The following is a 6,568-nucleotide window of genomic DNA, read 5'->3' on the forward strand; positions in this document are numbered from 1 at the left end:
ATAAGTCGAATTGACAGGTTTCCCTGCCTGCAGCGCATCTCCATCTGGAGCTCTTGACTAATGTTTCTTGGAGTTATCGTGACACAGTCCGCCTTCCTCTGCGTGCACACCAGTCACCATGTTGACCCAAAATAGAGCTGCTTGGCATAAATGAGTTCAGATTTAGCCTGCGGCTGAGAAGGGGTAGACATGGATACCCTGGCAGACTGCTGGGTCTGAAGTGTCACTTCACTTCCAACAGTTTTTGTCTGTCGCATATTGATATGTAGCCATGAAGGCATAGAGGTTTTTGTTTTTGCCATCTATTGGCTTCACCTAGGTTTGCAATTACCGTAAACCCTCTAGCTAACCCTTGCATAATAAAGGGAACCTGTTAGAGGAACCTACAAAGTGTTGCTCAAAGCTTAATTAGCCTCTGTGTTATTTATGTAAAAACAATTAATTTTTTTCTGTACATGCAGACTTTTACATTGAAAACTGTATCCCTGGACACGGAGTTAAATAAACAAACAGAAACTATGATTAAAAAACATTTTTATTGACAAAAAGAGCAAAGTCGAAAAGGTAACCGCATAACTTAGTGATTCATATGCAACACCCATGTCTTGGTATTTAAAAATGCTTAAAAAAAACCCAGAAGAATAAATAAACTTGATAAGTCCTATGGAAAGTGAAAGTCTGATTAACTCAATTAAAAAACAAACAAACTATTCCTAGTATTTTAAAACTAAATATATTTGTTAAAACCTTAAGATCAATTATCAAACTTTGACACATCACAGTCTCATCCAGAACTGGCCCCTCAAATCATTTCAAGGTTCAGTCTTCTAAGCTGTAAAATGACAGGGGTCATGACAGGTGACAGTAGATCCTCCTACAGTTAGCATAGCCCGGAACAGAAACAAAGAGAAAAATGCTGACAAAACACAAATAAGCTGCTGACTACTAGTTTTTTCCCTTAGTTCAAATGATGGTAGGAGGCAGCCTCACTCAACCTAAAATATTGCTGAAATTGAAATTTTGGACCTATTAAAATTAAGTTCTCTCTGGCCTATCATGCGATTCATCCATCTATATTGATTTGGAGATATTAGCAGTCTGCCTTTTCTTGTTATGAAACTAAATGTTACTGGCTTTGTTCTGCTCAGGAATAGATATGAAAAACTCAGCAGCAGTGTCTCTTTCTAGAAACTTTCTACTGAACTACTCCAACTACATCACTGTGAACGAGGAAGCTTGACAGGATGTAAAAATCAATGGCATCCGCCAAGGCTGAATAGTAATGTTAGCTGCATGTTTGCTTTCACTGGTGGGTGTAGAGCTTTATACAGCAAATAATTCCTACTTGATTCTGCTCACAGCAGGCCCTGTGGATTTTTGTTTTTGGCAACCATGTCATGACACTGCTGTTGAGTTGTTAAGACTGATATTGTACTTCTCACAGCACCAGATGCTGAATACTTCCATTGTATTCAAGAGAAGAGAGACACCTTCCTTTGACCAACACAGATTCTCAATGAATCAACAACATGAAAGAGACAAACATGCATATATTTGATGTTAGGGTAAGTTATCATTTTATGACTCTTCACCAAAGTGAATTTAACACTTGCTGTTGGAGGGTGTGAAGAAAAGTTTATGTTGCTTTAAGTTTGTGGAGGTATTTCATTGGCCAACTGAGATCTCCGACCTAACTAATACCTATTGATAGTTTTCATGTAATCTCAAAAACAATTTAATCTTACATTGGGAAGAAAAAATAATCAGTATTGAGAGTTTTAGAGGTATTTCAGTGTGGATTGACAGAGCTGCCCACATTACTCCACACAGCTAGCATGCCTACAAACTTGTAAACATGGCAGCACATCTACTCTCATTACGTAATTATATGACTGCACAATCCCAGATTGTGTTAATCCTTATTTATTTCAAAAGACCAAAGGATTGTGATTGTCTGTGAACAATAGAAAATGGTACATGTGCTTTGCAGACAGGGTGGATCAAAGATGGTTGCTGATCGCTCTTCAAGCCTTAAGAAAACGGCCAATTGATTTACAATAGTGGACGTGCAATTTGAGCCTTTCACAGCGAACTGAATGCATGCAAACATACCCTCTTGCACAGACAGAACACCAGATTTCCTTATAAAGTTTTTCTGGAACCTCTTTCGGTATTTATTCGGCTCGGTTGCAAATGCAGAGCAGCTGTTTCTCACACAGGTCTGGAACTGATGTATGTCACAAGAACTGCTCGGTAAAGAGCCTGGATTTGACCCTGTCTGCAGCCTGTTCTGGTTAAAAATTTCACAGACATTCAGTTTTATGATTTTAGTTTCGATAAGGATGTTTGTTGACAGTGACCTGTTTATCATGTTATGCTTAATTTCAGTTAAACAGATGGATGATTAATGAAACCTTGGGTGTGTGCGCGCGCATTTTCAGGTACTTTAAAGACTGGAAAAAAAAGGCAGCACATTTAGAGTTGTTCTTAAAATTAAATGTTACTGTTAAATCAGGTACACTAGGTTAAAATGTGCTGTGAACGATGTGAACGATGCATCTATGCTGTTCTCTTTACTGTGGATTTGTAGCTAATTCCACAATTTTCACTCTCACTGCTCCTGTAGGATTGTTTTCAGGTTCAGGTTGTCTGCCCAGAACCTTCGTGTTATTTTAGATTTTGATTTGCCCTTTGATGCTTGGGTGAATAAAGTGGTACATTGTGTTTTGCCCGAGTGAGATATCCATCTAGAATCAGGTCATTTCTTTCCCCCTGCTGATTTAGAAAAGGTCACTCATCCTTTTATATCCTCCAGTCTTGACTGTTTCAGTGCACCTTACTCTGGGTAATAGCTGGTGACACACTCAAAAAAAAAAAAAAATTGAACCCCTATGAAAAACAGATGAACCCCTATGAACAAGCACTCTAGTGACAATGGGAAGGACAAATGTTACTATGGGATACTAACATTTAAATAACATTAACTTTTCTTGGTCTGTTTCCTGTGTTCTAGTAATTTCAAGTTAAAGAGACTAACAACTATTAAAACATTTAAGCATTAAAACCATCTATACATTATCTGCATCACAATCATCAAGTGCATACATGAACATCCAAATGACCAAGTGATGCACAGTTTAAACTGCTGTAACTTTACAGCTGGTCTTAATTTGTGATGCTAGTAAGGTACGCTGTAACAACGTGCACATACAAATCTCACTTTAACCGCATTTTAAATAACAGCATCAATGAAAACATTTAGAGCTGATTTTGAATCTAAACTCAGAACATAAGCTGTCATGGTCAGGAACAGGTTATGTGTTCAGCAAAAGTTGGTCAGGTAAGAGACCCACTTTCGTGACATTGAAAACTCTGCCTTTCATTTCAGTACAGCTCACCAACCTATTAATCTCCCTTCAACCAATTACAGCAGGAGGTTGTACTATGGAGGGTGATGTGAAAGAGAGAGATGAGAGTGAATGAATGCTAGGAATAAAGATAATTATATCTAAAAGTGGCATATAAATGACGGGTGCTGAAAAAGCGGAGCTGAGTAGAGCTGCTGCATGCATCCCAAACACTCTGACCCTGTAGCAGCATGAGGCTGCAGTCACACAGGCATTGATAACCTTTGCTAGTTCACAAGGAATTTGGCAATCGATTTTACACACAGCCACCAATATAATAAAATAGTTTTTTTCCCCAAGTGACTAGTGACCCTTGTGACTGGGGATGTTTGAGGTCACCTGACCTTCCTATAAAAACTAAAGGTTGAAGTCTAATCTTAAAAGTAATAAGGCTTATAGCTCAAGAGTTATAGCTCACGGGCACATCACTGCAACCCCTCTGGCTTCTGCTCCGCGGCTGCTGAGTGAGCCCTCATCTGGGGCTCTCCTCAGCTCTTTCTGGGACAGTGGCGTGACTGCCCCTCTGTTGGTCTTCCTTGGTCTCTTGTGTTCTGGGGGCCTCTGGATGTCTGGAGTCTTGATCTCCTCCATACCTGCTTCATGCCCTGGAGGACGGGGCTGTGGCTCCCCACACCCTCTAGCAGATCATTACATAAAGGAACCTTTTAAATACAAGCGCGTTCATGCTCACAGGTGTACACACTTTTTTTTTCTTTCTAAACAGGTGATCCAGGTGATTGATATATGTATTTTTTGTCTGCTTATTTTGTTGGTTTTTGCCCCCGTCCCTCTTCTCCGCTGTTTCTCTTTCCCTCTTTCTTTCTCCCCTTTCTTTCCCCCAGTCAAGTCTGTCCCATATTTAGCAAGTGAAAATAAAATAAAATAAACAATAAAAGGTGAATCAAATAGACCATTACGGCAAGGCTGGGACGTTGGGCATCTTTCTTCGCCTTTAGACAATAATTCTGATGGCAAAAGAGCCAAATGGGACAGGCAAAAAAAAAAAAAAAAGTAATAAGGCTGTCTATCTGATAAAGCCAAACTGCGAGCTGATTGCTGAGGGATCCGTGTCCCATTTTACTATCAAAAACTGGAGGACACACAAGAAAGCCTGCAGTCTGAGATGGAAGTGTAGATGCATACATACATGTCAGACATATTTCTTGAAATTAAGGAGGCCCTAAGTGAGAAAAGAAAAGAATACTGGGCGTTGGGTAGCAAAGAACAGGATTTCAAATGTTTATGATGCATAACTTGATATCTTTACAGACTTTAAGTTGACAATTATAGAGATATTAATATATATTTTTTTACCATATGCTGCAAGGTGAAACAGCCACACTGACAGCCACTTTAAAATTATTAGGTATTATATCTGTTACAAACATCCAAATTCGGCAAGAAGAAAATGTGACAAAGCATTTGTACAGAAGGTAGCATGAGAATCATATTGTTAGGGTCCCTGGGTCGTTGACCCAGTGTTTTTGTGTTTTTGGTTCTTTGATTTTGTTATTTCATTATATTCTAGCTTTGCTTTATGGGTTTTAGGATTATTCTTAGTTTAGGTTCTCTGGGTGGGGTTTGGTTAGAGTTTTAGTGTTCTGGTTTTCTGTCTGGGTTCCATGTTGCTGTCTCCCCTTTCTGCTGTATCCCCACATCCAGTCAGTGTCTCTGTTCCCTTTGTTATAGTGCCTGCCCGTGAGTCTGCTATGTTTCCTGTTTTACTTTGAAAGTCCATGTGTGATGTTAATATGTCTGGTTTTGCTTCCTCTTGTCTCGTTAGGCCTGATTTGCCCCAGCTGTGTTTCCCTCCTGTTACCCATTCCCTGATTGCTCCCTCTGTGTATTTAAGCCCTGTGTTTCTTAGTGTCTGTTTTGCGATCTACCGTTTATTTTGCTGTGTGTTTTGTCTGTCCACCGGTATAAGTTTATTTTGAGTTTTTCAAGTTATGTCATGTTGCGTTCAGAATTAAAGCCTTTTTTGAGTTCACGTCTGTCTCCGGAGTCTGCACCTTGGGTCCTATTCCTGCCTGCACACAGCCCCGCCTAACAGAAGATCGCGACCAGAAAATGGACCCTGCAGACTCTTTTTCCTTTGAGTTCAACGGCGAGATGGAGCGGCTGGTGCGCCTGCTTGACCGCATTGCTCAGGCCAATGATTTGAGGACCATGGCAGTTGGGCTAAGTGCTGTGGATGCCATCATTCGGAGCAACCCTCGGCTTACTCAGTTTTCTATGGACACTGTGCTGGGCAGCTCCATAGCTGCCTGGAGGGAGCAAGTCAGGGCTGGCGAGCTTGCTCTCTCTACCTTCACTTCCACTTCTTCACCGCCGCCCCAGGACAACACACACTCACCACCTGCCTCGTCTCTACCTCAGACTGCCTCTCCTTCCTCACACCAGCCAGGACCTTGTTCGCCTGCCTTTTTCCTGGCGGCCATGTGGTCGGATGAGGAGGAGGTCTCCGTATCTCCGCCAGTTTCAGTTCCCTCATCTAGAAGGAAGCGACGCCATCGTCACTCCTCTCCTCTGTCATCCGTCCAGCAATCTGCCTCCGCTGGAGGGTCCGAGGGACTGCTTCAGCCTCCTGTCTCCGCTGGAGGGTCCGAGGGGGGGCCCGTTCGGCCTCCTGTCTCCGCTGGAGGGTCCGAGGGGGGGCCCGTTCGGCCTCCTGTCTCCGCTGGAGGGTCCGAGGGGGGGCCCGTTCGGCCACCTGCCTCCGCTGGAGGGTCCGAGGGGGGGCCCGTTCGGCCACCTGCCTCCGCTGGAGGGTCCGAGGGGGGGCCCGTTCGGCCACCTGCCTCCGCTGGAGGGTCCGAGGGGGGGCCCGTTCGGCCACCTGCCTCCGCTGGAGGGTCCGAGGGGGGGCCCGTTCGGCCACCTGCCTCCGCTGGAGGGTCCGAGGGGGGGCCCGTTCGGCCACCTGCCTCCGCTGGAGGGTCCGAGGGGGGGCCCGTTCGGCCACCTGCCTCCGCTGGAGGGTCCGAGGGGGGGCCCGTTCGGCCACCTGCCTCTGCAGCTCCGCCTGGTCCAGCCTCCGAGGGTTCAGTTTTGTCTGCCCCTGAGGACTCCAATCTGTCTGTTCCTGCCCGGCCTGCTCGTCCTGCCCGGCCTGCTCGTCCTGCACGTCCTGTCCGGCCGATGACTGGACGCCGTTGCCG

The sequence above is a fragment of the Aulonocara stuartgranti genome (assembly GCF_965226115.1).
Source record: "Aulonocara stuartgranti genome assembly, chromosome: 16".
NCBI lineage: Eukaryota > Metazoa > Chordata > Actinopteri > Cichliformes > Cichlidae > Aulonocara > Aulonocara stuartgranti.